The 22,776-nt window shown below is 37.5% G+C and overlaps 1 protein-coding gene across 1 annotated transcript in view; it reads right to left on the minus strand.

The window, feature by feature from the left end:
- Positions 1 to 22,776, minus strand: part of MACROD2 (mono-ADP ribosylhydrolase 2) — a 1,842,294-nt gene that overhangs the window by 1,479,193 nt on the left and 340,325 nt on the right. The window lies entirely within an intron of this gene.

Consider the following 22,776-nt stretch of genomic DNA (forward strand, 5'->3'; position numbering starts at 1 on the left):
AAAGACCATCTCCAACAACCATGATAAGAAAATATTAAGATGCAAGATGCACATTTAAAAATGAATATAGTTAATTATAAAGCAACCTCTATGGAAATACTCATCACTTTTAGGCAAATCTAAATGTGAAAATCCTTATGTGAACCAAAGTCAACACAATTCAGTTTATCAAATGATTCTCTATGGCATTGTTTGGATAATAATTTTTCTAATACTAAAATCACTTTTTCAGGACACTGAGCTATTTCAGACAATTAGCCTTTACTAAATAATGCCATTGTCTACTTGTCCTTGTTTATTTTTTTTTTCAAGTGGCTTCTCATTATGTACCTAGAAGAGCACTGATCTCTTAGCATGAAATTCAAGATCTTCCACAATATGCCTCCAGTCTTTCCAAGCCTCCTAAGTCATAAAAGTCCAACTGTAATAGACTACCATCTATCTGTGAAAACCACCTTCTTGACTTTATACTTCTACTTATATGGCTCCTTTTAATTTGGAATGATCCTGCACAGACCCAGATGTTATAGTATAGCCAATAGCAAAAATGAATACAGGCTTTGAAATATATCAGACCTGGATTCTAGTTGCTGATTTGACACCTGCTAGCTATGTATAGACAAGCTGCCTAAGCATTCAGAACCTCTCATTTTAAAGAGTGAGGATGTAACAACTACCCCAAAAGGCCTTTCAAATATAAATTCAGCCATGGCTGGTGTGGCTCAGTTGGTTGAGCATCATCGCATGCTCTGAAAGGTCACTGGTTTATTCCCCTTCAGCGTGCCTGCCCAGGTTGTAGGTTTGGTCCCCAGTTGCTCGAGGTGCATGTGGGAGACAACACATCGATATTTCTTTTTCCCTCCCTCTCCCTTCCTCTCACTCTAAAAAATAAATCAATAAAACCCAGATGATATGTCTCAGTGGTTGAGCATTGACTTATGAACCAGGAGGTCAATTCTCTGTCAGGACACTTGCCTGGGTTTTGGACTCAATGCCCAGTAGGGGGTGCGCAGGAGGCAGTGGATCAATGATTCTCTCTCATCATTGCTGTTTCCCTCTCTCTCTCTCTCTCTCTCTCTCTCTCTCTCTCCCTTTCTGAAATCAATTCTATTTTTAAGTCAATAAAAACATCAAAAAAATAAATTCAGGTATAGAGTATCTGAACCATCTTGTGTTTATCAATGAATACCAGGTATTATTCAACTAGAGGCCAGATGCACAAAATTCATGCAAGGGACTGGGCCCTCCCAGTCGCGACGACTTGCCCAGGCCCCTGCAGCCCCAGTTTCGTCTGGAAGTGTGTCCAGAAGGTCAATAGGCTGTCTGATCTAATTAGCATATTATGCTTTTATTATTATAGATTTTACTCCTTAATTTTTCAATCAGAATGAATGACTTCCTCTTCATCATTACTACTCAGCTTTGTTTATACTCTACATCTGACATTCATATCTGACATTAGCCACAGTATTAGAGTTCTATACATATTTTACAACTATCAATAGACCATATGCTGTCAGTTTAAACATACAGGTTAATTTTTCTCAAAGCTTAGCACAATTCCTGACATTGGCTAGTACTCAATGAAAATTTATCAATTTTATTTTAAATGAATTCCAAATTCGTGTGGTGCTACACATGGTACTAAGAACTTAGTGGATATACAAAAACATGCCTGTTAATTGATCTGTTACATGTCATGATCAAAGAAAGTCTCTACCAAAACAAAAAACAAACAAAAAAAAACTATTCATTTCTCTAGTTTAGAGCAACATTTTCAACTGAGAGGCAGAAAGAAATCAATCTGTCAAGCTTTTAACATACACTGAAGACATCCTTTCTTTTCCAAAAATTCAGATGAGGGAGGAGAAAAAACACAGAAAGGAAAAAAAAACTAAAACAACAACAACAACAACAAAAACACCCTATGCAGTTATGGCAATCTCATGCCACATAAAGACTTAGAAACTCCTGTCCTTTGTTCAACCTCTTCAACTAGAATCGCAACTTCCATAATGTCCCAGAGAAAAGATTCTTTAAGAGGTGGATTTTACTTATAGATTTAAAATACTTTTCAAATTATTTCAGATTTAAGGCACATCAATCAATGACTTAAGCAATAGCTTTATTACCCTCTAAAAGGCAGAAAAGTGATACATCCAAACAGCAATACTAACTAAAAATTTTGATGCCCAGCTGGGGTGGGTCATTGGTTGAGTGACGACCTGTAAATCAGGAGGTCACAGTTCGATTCCCAGTCAGGGCACATGCCTGAGTTGCAGGCTCAATCCCCAATGTGGGGTGTGGAGGAGGCAGACAAATAAGGATTCTCTCCCATCACTGATGTTTCTATCCCTTCCTTCTTCTCTGAAATCAATAAAAATTTATTTTAAAAATAATTAGTAATATTATAAAATCCATATTTACTGAAGAGCAGTATTTTCCTTATAAGCACAATCATTGCATTGCACAATGGAATGTAATCACTGAATGTAAATCAAAAGCAACTTTACATTTATTTTCCATTGTCTTTTTAAAATATATTTGCTAGGGCAGGATTTTCCTTTACCAGTGAATAAAAACTCTGGCAGGCCCTAGGTAATACAAAAATGCTTAGTTGCAGAATATAGTCTCAAATTAGCAAATAAAAGTTTCAGTCTAATGCATTAAGCAGCACTTCTATCTTCACTAAAAAGGTCAGACTATTCCTCCTCCCTTAGCCATGTACAGTAGTAAACTCACCTCTCTAGAGCCCAAATGAAAGAAGGGTGACAGAGGAAAGGGGGCTGCAAAGTTCACACTCAACTGGTACTATGTTAGAATGGCTTTACTGGTACTATTGTCTTGGCCTTGCAGATAATTAAATCAATCTCTCACTCTCACATAATCTCTCTCTCTCTCTCTCTCTCTCTCTCTCTCTCTCTCTCTCTCTCTCTCTCTCTCTCTCTCACACACACACACACACACACACACACACACACACACACACATTTTCATGAGTTCTCATTCTCAGATGCTCCCTTCTGAGCTCTTTGATTGCAACTTCAGGGTTGTCAATGATCCATTCTATTCCTCTAGTAAATGATCCCCCATCCTGATAGCCCACTGCCCAAAGTCTCTGGTGGTGTTCTGTGCTTTCTCTGGCAGTCATCTCAAGCAAAAGTAAAAATTACTCCCGGGATCCCTATCTTGTCTCCAGGATTCATGGTGGCTCAGAGAGAACTAAAAAATAACATTCTGTTTTACCAGTATAGAACTTACTACAGGCTTTGTTTCCTTCACACTAAATATCATTAACAGGTGGTATTGTACAAGTATATAAATGGTTTCTAGCTAGTATCTGCCTCTTTCTGCAGGGAGTTGGTTATAATCACCATATCACTTGCAGTCCTGTTTGGTGAAAGTTTTTAGGAGAATTCAGAATTGTGAAAAGTACTCACAAAATATGCTCTGAAAGAATGTCTACACAACAGGGCTCTGCTCCTTTACCCCATCCTTTTGCCCCAAGGTGTGACTCTGTTTGGTGCAGTGGTCTAAAATTGGGAGGCCTTCAGTCATTCTGGTTAGAAGTTGGGGACATAAATGTTGGCATCAAAGCAGCAAATGAATGGGGGCAATTTAAAGTTGGGTTATGTTGCTGAAACCGGTTTGGCTCAGTGGATAGAGTGTCGGCCTGCGGACTGAAAGGTTCCAGGTTTGATTCCGGTCAAGGGCATGTACCTTGGTTGCGGGCACATCCCCGGTAGGGGGTGTGCAAGAGGCAGCTGACCGTTGTTTCTCTCTCATAGATGTTTCTAACTCTCTTTCTCTAACTCTCCCTTCCTCTCTGTAAAAAATCAATAAAATATATATATATATTTTTTTTAAAAAGGCTAAAGTTGGGTTATGTGAATGAGGGGAAGAAGTCTATTCTGTTAAGCCTCTGAGGTTTGGGGAATTATCTGTTATAGCAACTGGTATTACTTTACATAAATATTCTTTAAATTTTGCCCCTAGCTTTTTCCTTAAGATGATTTGAAGCATCAATTATGAAAGCAATATAATCAAAAAATGAAAAAGGAATGTTTGTTTTTTCCATTCTTTTTCTTAAGCCATGTACAAAATCTTGACTGACCTAGTCCAAGTTACAGGAAGAACTCTATACTACACTGTATGATAATTAAAGGGGAATCAAGTTCGGGGAAGAGGAAGGAGTCTCAGGACAAAGGCAACTAGAAAAATGTGGAATCGGGGAGATGTATTAATAATCTTGAGAGACAAAGAAACTGAGTAATATTTGATGGGGGGGGGGATTTAAAGAAAACACAGAAAGTACTTGGGAGACAGATAATCCAGGTCCTTAATAAGACTTGTACTTCTACTTTGAACAAAATGGAAACCATTGAAGAATTTTGAACAGAGAAGTGACATAAATTTTAATAAGACTACTTTAGCAGCTGTCTTGAAGACAAAATGCAGAATGTAAGAGTAGAAGCAAGGAGATAGTTAGGAGTTTACTTCAAGAATCCAGGAGAGAGATGATGATGGCTTGGTCCAGGATGTTGGCTGTTGGGTGGTAAGAATTGGTGATGCATTCTCTCTCTCTCTCTCTCTCTCTCTCTCTCTCTCTCTCTCTCTCTCTCTCTCTCTCTCTCTCTCTCTCTCTCTCTCCCTCTTTCACACACACACACACACACACACACACACACACACACACACACACACACCTTTTCCCCATATATGATACACAATGATGGTCGAACTGACAAGGTTTGCTGATAAACTACATGATGTTACATGCGAGAAAATAAAAGAGAATCAAGAATTTCTATTACCTGGTTGGCATGGCTCAGTGGCTGAGCATGGACCTATGATTCAAGAAACCACAGTTCAGTTCCTGGTCAGGACACATGCCTGGTTTGTAGGGTCAATCCCCAAGGTGGGCATACAGGAGGCAGCCGATCAATGATTCTCTCTCATCATTGGTGTTTCTATCTCTCTCTCTCCTTCTCCTTTCCTCTCTAAAACCAATAAAAAATATAACTTTTTAAAAAGAATTGCTATTAACTGAGATGGGAATGAAAACAAAAAGAAGCTAAGTAGAGGTAAGCATTCATGTGAAGATATAAAATAGGCAGTTGGTATGGGGATCTGGAATTAAGGGTAAAGATATGCATTAAAAAGGGAGGACATCTGTAATAATTTCAGTAATAAAGATAAATTATTCATATATACATGAATATGTTTAAATTTTGGAGTATGTGTATGTATGTATGTGTATATATCTATATTTACCTATCCATATCTATATCTATATCTATATCTATATCTATATCTATATCTATATCTATATCTATATCTATTGTATATCTATATTCATCTATATATTTTAATATAGATTGTAATAAATTTGTGAAACTGAATGACATCACCTAGGCAGGAATGTAGTTAGAAAAGAGACCCAAAAACTGTTCCCTGGTCACTCAGTATTTAGGGGTCATCCAGATGAGAAGGAGCCAGCAGAGCCTGATAAGAAGCAGAGAGAAGAAAAGCCAGGTGTATGTGGTGTTCTAGGAGCCAAGTAAAGAATGTGTCTCAAGGAGAAATGAATGCTCAGCTGTGTCAAATGCTAGGTTAGTTAAGTTAAGAACTGATAAGTAACCACTAGATTCAGCAATTTAAAAAAATTGGACACATGAGAATGACCTCATTTAAAATAAGTTCTTGAGCCCAGCTTGTGTGGCTCAGTGGTTGAGTGTTGACTTATGAACCAGGAGGTCACCATTCAAATCCTGGACCGGGTACATGATCCAATTGTGGGAAAATTGGTACTATTGTACCAATTCTGGAGCACTCAGGATGCAGCAGATCAATGATTCTCTCTCATCATTGATGTTTCTATTTCTCTCTCTCCTTCTCCTTCCTCTCTGAAATCAATTAAAATATTTTAAATTAAAAAATAAAAATAAATAAAATAAGTTTTTGATAAAAAATATCTCCCTATGCCAAAACCGGTTTGGCTCAGTGGATAGTGTGTTGGCTTGCAGACTCAAGGGTCCTGGGTTTGATTCTGGTCAAGGGCATGTACCTTGGTTGCGGGCACATCCCCAGTAGGGGGTGTGCAAGAGGCAGCTGATCGATGATTCTCTCTCATCAATGTTTATAACTCTCTATCCCTCTCTCTTCCTCTCTGTAAAAAAACCAATAAAATATATATTTAAAAAAATATCTCCCTGACAATACTCTTTCTTTTTATCAATTTTATAAGCAGTTTTCCTTAAATCCTTTGTTATGCTTCTATTTACTATATCACCTAATAATATTGTCCCGTTTTCAATTTTTATATATTCTTTTTGAAAAGCATTGATACTAGTTATAAATCACACCAATCTTACAGTTTTTAGATAAAGTAAGGAGATTTGGCTAGTTGGTGTTTCAACTGAATTATTTAAATGATATATAAATTAAAATTTAAGCTGCTCAGTTTCTGAAAGGATTTGTGCCACAATAGAACCTATGTTTAGTGAGCACTTGCTGTGGATTATGCTGTGTGCTAACTGTTCTAAATGCATTTTGTTCTCAATCCTGATAGTAATCCTGAAAGCAGGCCCTATGATTACCCTCATATTACAGGTAAGGAGACCAGGGTTTAGAAATGAATTACCCAATTTACCCAGCTAGTAAGTGGCTAAGCCATGACTCAGATTGTTTGATTCCATGTTAACCCAATCATAACAATATACTCATTAATAGTTTTCCTACCTTACTGAATTGATTTGAGATTTTTTACCACAACTACCTATTTGGTATCTATTAATAGTAACATAATGAACACAAACAGCACACTCCCTACCCTCTACATTTAACCTCAAAGGGCAGCTTTTACCCACCTTCAGCCCAATCTCTGCTCAGCCCTTTTCACCCTCATCTGTTCATCCTTAGGAAGAACTCTGAATTTGAGGGGTCACAGAATCAGAGCAGGGAGTTTTCAGTAGAAGCAACAATATCACTTTGTGTAAGGCACCACTCATTTTTCACTCTTGTCCGATTTCTGGTGGGGATATGAGTATTGTGAACCTGAGAGTGACTCCAGCCTTGAGGATCAAGCAAGACTAAGTCTTAGGATTTGCAGAGTAAGTAGACTGCTTGGGCCTTTCCCTCTGGTCTACCAGGGGGAAAGCAGTAGAGATAGGAGTAGGAGTTTCATGAAGAATCCAGTGTGAATGCAGTTGGCATTCACTGATTACTCCCTTTTAAGGAAAGACATTAGGTTAAGAGAAATACAGGAAGGAAAGAGGGAAGAAGGAAGAAAAACATGTGATTCCAGTAATTATATTCATATCTGGGATCAAAGTTACCAGTTCTGTAGCTTATAACTAAATAAAAGAAAAACTGAAATAATAATAATAATAATAATAATAATAATAATAAACTTTTATAAAATTGTAAGATAGTAAGTTTAACCAAACTATAAATATTCAATTGTTCATTTCATTTTACCTATTGACTGGCATAATTTACTTATATTTGCGATTCCACACAGCATTTCACTTCTTACTAGTTTCTCAATTCTTGAGATTCCTGCTGCACTTTTTACTGGCTCATGAGATTCTGGTTCATCTAGTGCTTTTAGGAGATACTCTTTTTCAAATATGGACATTGTTATCAACCATGTAACAGAGAGCTCTTGGTGATAACAAGACTAGGCAGGGACTTAGTAGTTTTTCATTTTTAAGATTTCTGAGTCTTTTATTGAACTGTTCTTGAAGCATACAGTAACTAGAAAGGCAATCAGCCAGCAGACATTTCCAGTATATCTGAGTATCAGTATCAGAAACTATCATGGAAATCTCTGTAGATATTATTTCTTCTACAGACCAAACTGATCTGTATCATGCAGTAATTCTGACTCAGTGTCTCATTACTGGAAGCTGAGAGAATATAGGATTAGAGATGAGTCTTAGCTTGAGATACCTCTACTTTTTCCTTTTCGGCCTATACAGGTGTATCAGTTATCTACTGCTATGTAACAAAGTACCAAAAACATAGGTTTAAAACAAAACCCATCTATTCTTGCTCAGGATCCTACAGATCAGCAATTCGGTGGCCAGACAGTTGTTCTGGTGCTGCCTGGGATGCAGCTGCCAAGAAGTGCTGGCTGTCAGCCAGGGCACTTGGTTCTCCTTCACACAACCTCCGGTCCTCCAGTAGGCTAGACTTGGCTTGTTTACACAGTGTTCTCAGAGTAGAATTCCAGTAGAGTAAAATGGAAGCTTTAAAGTTTCTCCACGTTTAGCTTAGAACTTACATGAAGTTCCTTTTATCACATCCTATTAATCAAAGCAAATCATAAGACCACCTCAAATTCAAGAGATGGGGTAACAGACACAAATAATGCATACTAATAATACACTCACCCAGCAGTTTCTCCCAATCTCAAGTGTTCTCTGCCCAGACAGAGTGCTTGGTTGCTCAGGCTGTGTCCTGGCCAAGGGGGTAAGTCCTGGAGTCTTCTCACTAAGCTGTGTACCCCACTACAGGGCTATATGCCCCAGAGAAAGGGATACCTTTTTCTAATTTGTACAAAAGTGCCCTATGGTATAGAGGCAGACCTCTCTGTGAGCTTTGGATGTGGTCCTTTCCACATTCTCTGAGCTTCCTAGCTGCTCATGAGAGGCCTGGAGGTCTCATGGTACCAATATCCCCTGGAGGCTCAGCAATAGCTTCTGTAGCTTTCTCGGGCTAACCTTGTGGAAAGTAGCACTCATTAGGCATGGCTCTTAAGCAAACTCCTCATTGCCTCTCTGTTCTCATATAGAAAAAAGATCATGTGCTTTGCTTTGCCTAGAATTACAGAGACACAGAGCTGGTCACATCACTCCTCTGCTCACATTTTATATCTAATTTCTATTGAGCAGTTGCAAGTAGCCAGTGTTGCAGATATATTACCTGCATTAACTCTTTTAATCCTCATAACAGTATTTCAGTGATGAAACTCAGGTACAAAACAGGACCTAGACACCAATTCCAGAAAGTGTAGTGCTAAAACCCATGTCCTAGCCTCTTACTATCTTTATCATTTCCTTATGTCTACAGAACAAAGTTCAAATCCCCAAGTGTGGCAAGTCTGTCAATATTCTTGATGACCTGTGGGATATGGTATTGTAGTTTCTGCTCTGGAATGTTGAGGTCTTAGGTCTTAGAGGGCCTGCCCTAAGAGGTGGCTCCAGACTTATTTATCCAACCCTACTTTATCAGTACTCCTTATCCCTGTGAAATCCCATGAATGCCTATCTGTGTGACATGTCATTTTGCCTTCTCAAAATGACAAAGAAAAAAGCAACTCTTCACCCATTCTCACTTAATATCTAGAAGGATTAGTATTTCTTCAGTTATTTCTGTGTCCCGGGCACTATTCTAACTGCTTTAAATGATTGAACTAATTCAATCTTCACATAAACTCTATTAGTTAATAATATCTTCCATTTTATAAATGAAGAAAATGAGCCATAGAGAGATGAAGTATTCTACCCAAAGTTACACAGAGATAAGTAGCAGAACCCATAGCCAAGCCCTGAAAAAATGGTTCGCATGTCTATAACCATAACTTACACTCAGTGCTTTCTCTCAGCAATATGTCCATGAAGGTCCTAGAAATTTATACTTTAAAATAATATTATTATACAAAAAAACTCAATGCTCAATGACAATATAATTTTGGGAAATGAAAAATTAATAGGTTATTTTTTTTATCAAGGAAAACTTTCAAAAATATTTTCATTAAAACATATTTTGAGTATTATCATTTAAATGCGATATTCACTTATATAAGTACTATTATTACTTATTACTTATATTATATAACTTCAGTTTTCAACGTGGTAAAGTGAAAGAAGAATTGAAAAACTGACAAAGAGAGAAGAGATACATATAAGAGATATTTAAAAATACATTGAATTGCCAGATTTGGAAAAGTGAAGGATAACATCAAAAGAGATTAGTTTTGACAAATAGTAGAAAGAATCTTCACTTATTTTTCCTTTTATAAAAATATGTACTTTATATAAATAATTCGCCCAACGTATGTCACTAAAATATCTTACTTAATGGCTTTTAAAATTTGAGCCATTAGTTATGCTTTCTATTTATCATGTGGCTATCATTTTAAAGCTTAGGTCCTGCAAAACTCTATGTGTGTCAATTAAAAGGGATTTGCATGATATAAAAATTCATTGTGCTTTCAGGATACAAGCAATGTTAATGACTAAGGTTTATTGAGTGCTTACTATGAGCTATTGTAGTTACACTCGGGCTTTACAGAAATTGTGTCCTACAAGTAATGCAGCCTTTCATCAATATTGTTCTGTTTTACACAGATGAGGACACCAAGATATTTAAATTGGCAAAGAACCCCTCCAAAAAAATAAAAGGATCTATCCACATCCTAATCCACAGAACCTTGGATGTAAACTTAATTGGAAAAGAGGTCTTTAAAGGTATAATTTAGCTAAGGTATTGAAATCACATCATCCTAAATTATCTAGGTGGACCCTAAATCTAATGACAATGGTCTTTTTAAGAGACAAACAGAGGAAAGATACAGACAAAGAGCAGAAGACCATGTGAATACAGAGGTAGATGCCAGAGCTATGCAGCCACAATCCAAAGAGCCACCAAAATTTGGAAAAAGCTGGGAAGGATTCCTCCCTAGAGCCTCAGAGGCATGGAACCCTGCTGACAACTGAGTTCAGACTTCTGGCCTCCAGAAGTCTGAGAGAGTAAATTTCTGCTTTATGCAGCCTAGCTGTGATCCTTCTTTAGGGCTACCCCAGGAAACTAATGCAGTTATTAACACATCATCTGTGGAAGAAGTCTGCTCTATGTAGTTACTCTATAACTGATCAAATTGAAAACATTTGAGACTATAAGAGTCGCTGATGTACAAATAGGAAAATGAGAAATGACCATTAGCACTCATTGGTGAGCTGGATTAGAGAAGTTTCAGTAGAGTGATGGGGTGGGGGAAGGGGGAAGGCCAATACAGTCTGTTAGAGAGGGATCAGAAAAAGACAAGTTGAAGGATCTTAAGTAGGGACCACTATGTTAAAGAAAAGTTGCAAGGGAGATAAAATTTGGGGAAATGAAGTCAAGAGAGGTTTTTAAAAAGAAAAAGTATAGCATCTCTGTGTGTCGATAATATATGCCGATAGAGGAGGTAAAACTGATGACTCAGGGGAGAAAAAAGCACCGATAGAATAATATCCCTGATTCACTTTAGGTTGTTTACAAGACTGACATCATCCCTGACTTTGGGGAGTTTTCAGCAAAGTCATCATGACAGACTTTATAATTTTTCCAGATTTATTGAGGTATAATTGACAAATAAGATGTCCATACATTTAAGGTTTGATTATATATACATTATGAAATAATTATAACAATCAAGCTAATTAAACACATCCATCATCTCACAGTTGCCATTTTCTCTTTTTTGTTTGTTTGTTTGTTTGTTTGTTTGGTATGATAAAACACTTAAGATCGACTCTCATCCCAAATTTCAAGTATACAATGCAGTATTATGAACTTTAGCTACCACACTGTACTTTAGATCCTCATAACTTATTCATTTTACAAGAGAAAGTTGTCACAAACATCTCTCCAACTTCCACATCCCCCAGCCCCTGGAAACCACTGTTGTCCTCTCTGGTTCTCTGAGTTTGGCTTTCTAAAACTCCACATCTAAGTAAGGTCATACAGTATTTGTCTTTTTCTGTCTGGTTTATTCTACTTAGTATAACATCCTTCAGGTTCACCTATGTTATCACAAATGGCAGAGTTTCCTTCTTTATATGACTGAATCATATATATTAGTACACAATGGAATATTACTCAGCCATCAAAAAGGACATAAAAGGACATGTTCTTTATCCCTTCATCAATCAATGGATACTTAAAGTGTTTTCATATCTTGGCTATTGTGAATAATGCTGCAATAAACGCTATCTTTGCAAGTGGATCCTATGTCAGAAAGGAGAGGTAAAAGTGCTATTAGAGTGAATAACAGGAGGACCTGATACTGTGGAAGGGGATGATGGTGAATGCAGGAATCAGCGGAGCTTTTTCTGAAGAACCAATATCTAAGCTGAATTAGAAAATGATAGATAGCCTTAAATATGAAAACTCAAGACAAGGTTCAAAATAACTTGATAATGCCTTATATACATCTCACAAGATATGCTATGGCATTTTTTCTCTTTACTTTGCAAATAATGTCAAATCAATAGTGAACAGCATTATGGAATTTGAAAACTTAAATTAGAAGGTCCATATCTTTCGACTAAGTCAATCACAATATTAATTTTGGATCCATTTAACTGTTGTATTTATAACTTATTGGCAATAAATACATAATGAATAAAACTAAGCTCAGCCATTCATGACATATTAAATATTTAGAAAATCCATGAATTTTCTATAGCTTCTAGATATATAGGTTTTCAGTGATATATGACAATGGTTAAAAATATTGTGTATTTTCTGCCATAATATTACAACATTAACTATGTATGCAAGCCATTTGCATAGATGGAGCCACATTAGGCACAGAAAGATTGCCTGATGAATTTTTCTAACTCTTTTAAATCCTCTGGGAACTGCTTTCCCAGGGTGAAAAATAAAAAAAAAATTTTTAAATGTTGCTCTGTCAAATCATACACAACCAAAAATTCTCTAGACACTCCTGCAGAATACTAACACAATGTCTTGATGAGAGAATATTCAAGTAAACTGGTCTTTTTCTTTCCATTTCATTGCATTGCTGCCATATGCTAGTTGCAAAATTTTCTGCTTTTGGGTCATTTCACCTCTTCAGAAAAATTAACAAAAGAAGATGTTTGCTTTGATTAGCTAGAAATGACCAGCTTTCTATCTGGTGAAGATTGAATTTTCTGATTCTGATTATCTCTTTTCATACTTTATTTTTTAATATATATATTTTTTATTTCAGAAAGGAAGGGAGAAGGAGAGAGAAACTTCAATAATGAGAGAGAATCATTGATGGTTGCCCCCTGCATGCCCCCCACTGGGGATCAAGCCTGTAACCTGAGCATTTGCCCTGACCTAGAATAGAACTGTGACCTCCTTGTTCATAGGTCAATGCTCAACCTCTGAGCTTTGCAGGTCAGGCATGTTTATCCTCTTAATAAAATATATTGAAAAAATTATCTGAAGACATTGTTTATTAAGTTCATTGCTAGTTATGCACAGGTTGTGTTTCAGTCACCTGAGGCTTTCTTGTGGATATATTTTATGTCTCTTTACCATTTCTGGGTTTACAACTGTTTATTATACTTATTTCATCTCTCTCACTGATACCATAAAATCACAATTTCCTGGAAGGCAGGTAGAACTGTCCATTGCCTCTTCTGTGTAAGAATATATAATACATAATCCATTGCTCTCTAACAAGAAAATCTTCCTTATCCAATGATGGATACACATTCATTAAAAATTCAATGCATGCAATGTGCTTAGCCCAGTGCAAGGATGCACTGAAGTAAGAGTTCAACAAACATATTATCACTACCACTATTGTCATTATAATTATCATCATTATTATTTCACACCTATATTATTAGCAAATGCATTTCTATGAGTATAAAATTGTTTCCATAAAATTTTCAACCTTTATATTGAAAAAAAGAAGCCTTGGACTCTGAAGTAAATTCTTCTAACTCACACCTTATTAATAAATAAAATGCATCAATTTACTCTGGCCACTAGAGGGTCATTTACCACCAAAACGTAATGGTGGCAGAGTGCCCAGATCCAGGTCAAAACAGTAGAAATACTCAGAAATTTATAATAGCTGAAGAACAAAAAAGCATCTTGGCTACTGATTTAAGACTCACGAAAGTTCTCATATATGAAGTGCTCCAAATAAATGATTTTTAACATTTGGCTTTTTAAAAAATATATATTTTATTGATTTTTTACAGAGAAGAAGGGAGAGGGATAGAGAGCTAGAAATATCGATGAGAGAGAAACTTTGATCAACTGCCTCCTGCACACCCCCTATTGGGGATGTGCCCGCAACCAAGGTACATGCCCTTGACCGGAATCAGATGTGGGACCTTTCAGTCCACAGGCTGATGCTCTATCCACTGAGCTAAACCGGTTTTGGCAACATTTGGCTTTTAATATATTAAAGCCTCCTGTGTTACAATCCTATATAATAAAAACCTAATATGCTAAGTGTCTGACCATTCATTCCACTATTCGACCAGTCGTTATGACACTCACTGACCACCAGGAGGCAGATGCCCAGACTGGTAGGTTAGGTTGCTGCTGGGGTCAGCCAATAGGGACTGGGTGATGGGCTGGACATGCCCTGGAGCACTCCCACAGTCTCTCCCTGTCCCTGATCAGCCCTGATTGGGTCTGGACTAAAAGGGCTGGACATGCCCTAGGTCAGGTGTCGGCAACCTACGGCTCCAGAGCCGCATGCGGCTCTTTTGAAGCTTTACCACGGCTCCAACAACTTGCAAGCCTGTGTGAAAATGAAGGTAACGTCTTACAGCCCTGATGTGCTGACACTGTGCACTGAGGTTCAGGAGCAAAAATCCCATTAACCAGGTAAATTAAATATTTTAATTAGCTATTAATTTGCAAAAATATATTTTACATTGTTAAGTGAAAAAGTCCTTTTTTTCTTCATATTGACAGCTAACTGCACGATTCGGTATATAGCATTAAAGTAAGAAACAATATATGCAGTGTTATATTTGTTTTAAATGTCGCAATGGTTTTGCGGCTCCCAGGTTTTTTTTTCCTTCGGAAACAGGTCCAAGTGGCTCTTTATGTCTTGAAGGTTGCAGACCCCTGCCCTAGGTGAATCTGTGCACTGTGCTGTTTCTGTCCAATCCCCACAGGCCAGGCTGAGGGACCCCTCTAGTAATTTCATAATGGTTTTTAAGAATAAACAAAACTAAAACTATTGATTTGGCTCTAAAATTACAGCCTCTATTAGAGTATATTACTTTTATAAGCTGTCCCTCACATACCATCCTCTTCATTTATTCAACACATACTTTACTGAGTACCTACTATGAGTTGGGCAGATACTGCTCTGGGCACTGGACATGTAGCAATGGAGTTCGCAACAATGGACACATTCTTGAATGGATATACAACAAACAAATGATCTCGTTCAAACAGATCAGCAATAATACACACTATGCGGTGACATATAAACCACACTTAGAGGAAGTGCAGAATTAAGTCTACAGATAATGACAGTAGGTATTTGAGAAGGAGGGAGGCTACAGCCCTGAGGTAGGAGTAGGAGCTTGCTTAACAGAGCAAAGGAGGTAGGTGTGGCTAGAGCAGAATGAAGCACTGGGAAGGCAGTTGGGGAACACACCACTTAAATCCTCCTATGAGAAGGTCAAATGGTTTGTTTTTCAGTCAAATATTCACATTAAACTACAATCCAAATTTCCTAAAGAGGAGAATTGGGACTAGTAATTTCTCTTGCAGCAGACAGCCACCATGGCTGTATTTTGTCCTGACTGTCCCTCCCTTCTCTGGGAGATATTATAAAGATAATACTGAACCATTTCTGAGTCTGGGAAGCAGATCAGTGAGGGCTCAGAGGAAACCACAACTCAGCTTCCCTCAGCTGGTGTAGGAGAAGTGAGGGTGAATCTGAAGAGAGAATTATTGTCTTGGTTCTGTCTCTCACAGTGACATACAACTTTGGCAAGCCATTCAATGGCTTCAAATCTCAGTTTTTTATCTGAAAAATCAGGGCATTAGACGGAATAACTTCTAAATTCTTTTCTAACTTTAAAATTATTTCAAAATCTTTCAATTTATTTTTTCCTTGCAGAATTCCTAGTAAAATATCTCTTTTAAAAATAAGGAAAATATTAACATACATCTCTAATTCATAATTTATTACAATTCAGATTGATGATTGAATTTCTTTTATTGACATAATACTACTTATGAGTCTTGTGGATCTCATATTTGTTATGCACAGTATTTGTAAGTAACAAAGCTGAATTTTGCAAATATACAGGATGGAGCAAAAGTAGGTTAACAGTTATGAGTATACAAAACAGAGTTTATTATTGTATTATTTATTAATTATCAAATTATTTTCCATACAAACAACTGTAAACCTACCTTTGCCCCACTCTTTATATGCAAGTCAATAGTTTTGTGCTTTCAGTAGTTTTAAAGATTCTTTTCTCAGCTTATCCTTCCTTAAAACTAAGTTCCTGTGACCTTTCTTCTGAGTATTAAACTGTTAAACAAGAGTTTATACTTTGACAGATCTAGATTTAATCCCAGCTCTGCCACTTGACAGTTGTACATCATGTACAAATTGGTAAGCCTGTCATTGTATCCTTGCATATAAAAAAAAGTACCTGGCTTCAAATTATCACACAGGTGCTAGTTGCTATTATTAATATTCATTGATTTATTATTTATTTTCATTTCCAACTGCCTATTGAACATCTTCCCCTGGATAACCTCCTCTCAACTCACACTCAATATTGAGCATTAGGTGCAACTGCCATAAAAGGAAAGCCCATGAACCTGTGGCTCAGAGAAGATGACGTTTATTTCTCACTTGTGTAAATAAACTCAATGTGGGCAGTATGAGGTGGTGTGGTCTCCCTAGTCATTAGAAATTTCTGTCACGTGGCTTCCATCCTCAAAGTCTCCTTAGAGTCCAAGACTGCTGCTGGACTTCAGTGTTTCCATGCAATAGGCAGTGAAAATGAGGGGGAGGCGAAGGGTACATTTCCAAACGAGTCTGCTCCTTGGAGTCAAATACAACATTCCCACAACTTACTCACATGGCTACAACCAGCTATACAGGAAGCTGGGAAATACACTGGCCGTTCAGTGTATTTGTATTTCAAATGGATACCAAAAGTATCCTAGACTTTTGCTTGAGATCAACCACCTATTTGCCCTGAGCTTTCTATCAGCCAGTGCAAAGTGGAAAACTTATCAGGTGCACGATTCATAGTATCTTTGATATCAAATAAATGACATACTCAAGAGAAGTACACTGAGTGGCCAGATTATTATGTGTTCAGAGATCATAATAACCTGGCCACTCAGTGTATCTCTGAGCTGGGCACATCATGAGCCTAACTAAAATGAGGATTTGAACACTTAGAAGGGGAGAATGGATATTGTACAGGCAATGGACAGAACTTGCCACAGAAGCAAACTGAAGATATTTTATCTCATTGAAACATATTTCGCCTCTAAATTTTTTATTTCAACAAATTATCATCATCTTCCCAGTCAGCAATAAAGGCTAGAAATATTTGCATTATTGTAATGCCTTTCAGTGGCCTGACACCCACCTCAAACGACTGGCAATGTAGGAGTGTACCCACCACCCTCACACAGCATAGTGGCCTCACACACGCCCTCCAGACTTGCAGTCTCCCCTCTGCTAAACAGTCATGAAGACTGCCACCAGGTCCCTGTTTGGAAGCAGAGCTCTGACCATGCCACCTCCCTTTGCTAAGCCTTTACACAGACTGCACTACCTGAAGAAAAGCTCCAAATATTTCATCAGCCATTTAGTTTTTTGTGACCTAACCAATCTTATTGCCCTGGAACATGATATTCCATCTTTACAACTTCACCCATGCTGTTCTACCTCCATCTCTACCAAACTATTTTAGTTTGTGTAACACCAAAAAAAAAAAAAAAAAAAAAAAAAAAAGATGCAGGCATAAAGACTTTGGAGAAGGCTGCTTATTTGGGAAATCATTTGAAGAAATATAAGTAAAGAAAAGGGCAAGTGGAAAAGAGAGAAAATGCAATCATGATGCATTTAATGGGCTGGTTACTATTGTAAGCCACGGAAGCACTGCTGGAAGACATGGAGGTCATAGCACCAAATTGCCCTCCTGGGGGAAACCGGAAAAGCCAGAGAGCCAAAGTCCACCCACGGATTCTTTACTGTCTCCCACTGAAATATGTTAGCGCCCAACTGCCCTCCAGGTCCCTGTGGCACCTGCCATATAGCCAAGCAAGCTCCTCAGGTGCCAGAGAAAGCCCTGAGGCAAAGCTAAAGGTGCTGGTATCTGAGATGAACACCATCAGCATGCCAGGAACTGTCCACACTGCCACTGAACTCAGGTGGGCAGAGCACTGTACAATCTGCTAATGGGACCAAACCCCATTTATACTAATTTCATAGATCTGATCATGGCAACTCTTTCCTGAAGCTCTCTTTGATCTCCCAAACATAATTTGGTCACTACTTGATCTCTCTCCATTATATCATTATTTTATTCTTGTGGAACTATTAAACACACTATCAGACTGTATGGCTCATAAGCTCTGCAGCCAATCTTATAAATATAAAATTTTTACCTCAGAGTATCATAAACAAGGAGGAAATAAACAAGTGCCATGGACATTTAAAGGCCACAGAAATCATTCTGATTATAAATTACAAAGGTTTGGCAGGTGTAAAAGAAAGAAATACATATACAGGAACACTGTGGATTTCTTACAACCTTAGAACCTCTGCCTCTGGGATTCATTTTACATGAAATATTACAGTGAGTTTAAATATCACTATGTGCTTGCTTTAAACAGTTCATGGCGATTAGGCTGAACTCTCAATTCATTAGTAATAGGTTAAGAAGAGCACTTTAGTGTTTAAAGCAATAAATATTATATATTAAAAGAGAGCTCATCACTGCAGCACAATATTAGGCTTCCCATTATGGGTTTAGATCCTGGAGGACCAAGATGACTCTATCCAAAAGCATAATATTTACAAGTCAACACCAAGGTGAAACACAATATAGGCTCAGGAGTGTATTAGGTTATATAATGAAAATTCATTCATTGGCTCTAGTTAATTTAGGAATTGGAAGTTTCACGTGCTGTTTTAATGACCATATTTATTTTCACTCATAATAAACATACACATTCCATTAATTCAAATATAAGTACTTGTAAATAGAATCTCATCAACAACTCCTGCAGGCATTATCACTTTATTTCAAAGATGATAACACTGCTGCAAATCAACTCTACTGCCAATGTTTAATTGCAAAATATTTATTGTCACTTAACTTATTTACTTGCACTTTCAAAAACAAATTGAACTTAGTAAAAATATGTAAGTATAAAATTAACATTGGGAAGATAAAATTCTGCACCAATATGTCTATCTAATAAGCATTGTTTTCATTTTATAAAACAGAGAAAAATTAATTAAATCTAGTTAGTAGTCTAAATTTTATAAATAAAAACAATTCTTTTAAATATTATATAGGGTTTCTGTACTTGAGAAAATGTTAAATGGTGGCCACAAACTGAACATTATTATTAATCAACAGTCATATTTTATGTTAATAGCATTATGATCAAATATGAATTTATGATGACTAGATTTAATAGGCATATATCTTGAAGACAGTACAGCCTGGTCTAAAAGGATCAGTTACACTAACTCCCCATCCATATTGGTATTTATTGCCATTTCTGTCCATTTACAAAAGACTCTTCAATATTTTCTACTAAAGCACATTTGAGAGTAGGTACTAAAATGCCTCACATGATAATATTATTTTATTAACATTTTCATTAAATTGCCCACCTAAAAGTCTGTGCATCACTATAGTAGAAATTATCATAGGGCTACAAATAAAAGAACAGAATCAACTTTTTCCAAATTTTATAGCACATTTACATTGCACTATTAACCATTTCCATCAACAAAAGAGAGCATTACACAGTTAAGCCAAAATCAGCTAATTCAGCCATTTGGTATTTCAGTACTCTCAAATGGGGACTGAAGAACTAAGTCAATTTTCAAAAAGCTACAAGGAGTCAAGACAGAAGAAGAAGAGAATATCCATAATAGAGCAACATTTTTAAGAGTTGTAACCAAACTATATGACAAGATAACGTAGCATGTGTCATGGGTATGAATGTATATACATTTGGGGCTAAATGAACTTGAGAAGGAGAGGGGATAGAAAGACTGTACCACAGAGACAAAAGGAGAAAGTGAGCAGAGATTGCCAGAGAGATAGAATACATTGATTGCCTAAGATAAGAATTCCTTTTTGAGAACGAGGTTGGTAAAGAGGAAAGGAAGAGAGGAAGGAAAGTAAAGGAGAATTCATATAAATGGTGCAAGCAGACAGGGAAGTTGAGCCTCGCAACATCCTAGCACCTGTGATATTACACTGTGTTTTATTACAACAGAGATTCTAAAATGTCTCCTTTTCTGAAAGAATCCCAGCTGTTCTCTTAGTGAATACGGGTTCCATGTGCTACAGTTTAAACACTCCTAGGGAAAATTACTTCCTAAATAAAATGACCTGACAACACATATAAATATGAAGCTTGCCTACTATTTGTTGGCAAAGCACTTGTGGAACTATTAAATTCCTAATAAAGATTTGCCTGCCAATGAAATGAATAAAAATGTTGTACTCTTTTAGATAATAGTTTTGGAAATAACTTTCTCTAAAGGTCCTTTCAGTTGTATATTAGAAGGTTTGAACTAGATAGGTGCCAAAGACCTTTTCTACTAGTGGATTTTAAGATCTCAGTCAAATAAATAAATGGATAATTCTAACCGCATGCTGAAATTGGCCCATCCCCACCTCATAGCCTCTCCAGTCAGAATGAGGACAAGAGAATAGACCCCATTCTGCAGGTCTGTGTGAAGAATTCTTAGTTTCTACCATCAGTTTTCAAATAATGTGTATGCAAAAAATTAACAATACCATTTTGCTTATCGTGGAACCAAGTTAATTTTTAAATAAGCTTCTTAGATGTCTCTTTATTTCAAAAAAGAGAAAAAAAATAGTCTATTTCTGTTTAATCATTGGACTCCTTTAAAGACATGCAAATTCAGCAATTCAAACTATAATTTCAAGAAAAATATATATCAGTGTCTTAAGAGTCTTCATTTCCTGTTTGCTTACAGTTAAGACACTAAGTCCAGTTTTACCTGGCAGAAAGAAAAAAAATGAGCTGTCAAAATTGCGAACTCCTGATTTATAACAGAAGTAAAGGAACACTAACTAGAGGGTGCTAGTATAATTTCCAAAATCCATCATGTCTCACATGTATCATTTTCCCCAAGGAATATGCTAAGTGCTGCGGAACAATATATTTCTAACAGTCTACATTCTTCTGAAGAAACTTTGACCCCTGGGCTTGACTATGATGGACCCATCTTCAAGGAGGATCCCAAATAGAACTAATACAGCTCTCAATCTCAACTTAAATACAGGACAGGTGCAGTAAAAAACTCCACCTTCTTTTGGAAATGTGGGAACCCATACAAAGTTCAGACTCTCAGGTTGTCCATAAAAACATTTTGTCCTACATTCTACATAAAAATCTAGAGATTTTTATTATTAAAATAAACAAACTTGCAAATAGAGAGCTCTCTCAGGTAGCTGTCTCCCCTCTGTAAACCAGGGAGACTGATATGAACTGATATGAAGATGTACATCAGGGAAACACTGGTCATGGGATGCACAACCTCTGGATTCCTTTAAGCTTTGGAATAGGTGATCAGGTGGGTAGTGACAGTGTGTTCCTATTATTTTCTGTCTAGCTAATGGTTAATAAGCCTATTTTCTTTCCTTTGAAAACATTTCATCTGTTATTGCATCCAATCTTAGGGAAGTTTTCAACCTATTTATCTGTTCCTTTCTCTAGACATGTAGGTATTTATTTTTATTCTAGAGGCCCGGTGCACAAAATTAGTGCACTTGACGGGTCCCTCAGCCTGGCCTATATCTTTTTGCAATACGGGAGCCCTGGGGGGATGTCCAACTGATGGCTTAGTGGGCCTAAGCCATCAGTTGAACATCCTTAGCATTGCCATGGAGGTGGGAGAGGTTCCCACCACTGCTGCTGTGCTCGCCAGCCGTGACCCTGGCTTCTGGCTGAGTGGCGCTCCCCCTGTGGGAGCACACTGATCACCCTGGTGGTCAGCGCGCATCATAGTGACCAGTCATTCCACCATTTGGTCATTTACATATTAGCCTTTTATTATGTAGGACTAGTGGCCTGGTACACAAAATTCATGCATGGGGGAGTGTCTCTCAGCCTGGCCTGCATCCTCTCCAATCTGAGACCCCTGTAGGATAGGGCCTAAACTGTCAGTCGGACAACCCCTTTGCAATCCGGGACTGCTGGCTCCTAACCACTCACCTGCCTGCCTGCTTGATCACCCCTAACCACTCTGCCTGCTGACCTGATTGCCCCCAACTGCACCTCCCTGCCGACCTGCTCACCCCCAACTGGTGCTCTCTGCCGGCCTGCTTTCCCCCAACTGTTCCTCGCCCCTCAACCCCCCGCCAGCCTGATCACCCCAAACTACCCTCCCCTCCTAACCTGATCATCCCAAACTGCCTTCCCCTCCTGGCCTGATCATCCCTAACCGCCTCTGCCTTGGCCCTGCAACCATGGCTTTTTCCGGAAGGACTTTTGGAAGGTCTCATGGTCTACCGTAATCAGCATATTACCCTTTTATTAATATAGATAAGATATGACATACTTCCATAACTATAATATAACATATGTATCAGTATTACTCTATGAGAATACATACTTCATGCGATAGGAAGGCATCTAATACATTACATTGTATATGTTGTAAGTAGTATAAAATACTGCATTCATAGCAATAATATACACCCTGTGACTTCCCTTCCTGATTTTGGAATAGTTCCCCAGTTCTTTGAACATTTCCTGGCCCCTAATGTATTT

This window comes from Pipistrellus hanaki, assembly GCF_964339955.1.
Source record: "Pipistrellus hanaki genome assembly, chromosome: 6".
Classification (NCBI taxonomy): Eukaryota; Metazoa; Chordata; class Mammalia; order Chiroptera; family Vespertilionidae; genus Pipistrellus; species Pipistrellus hanaki.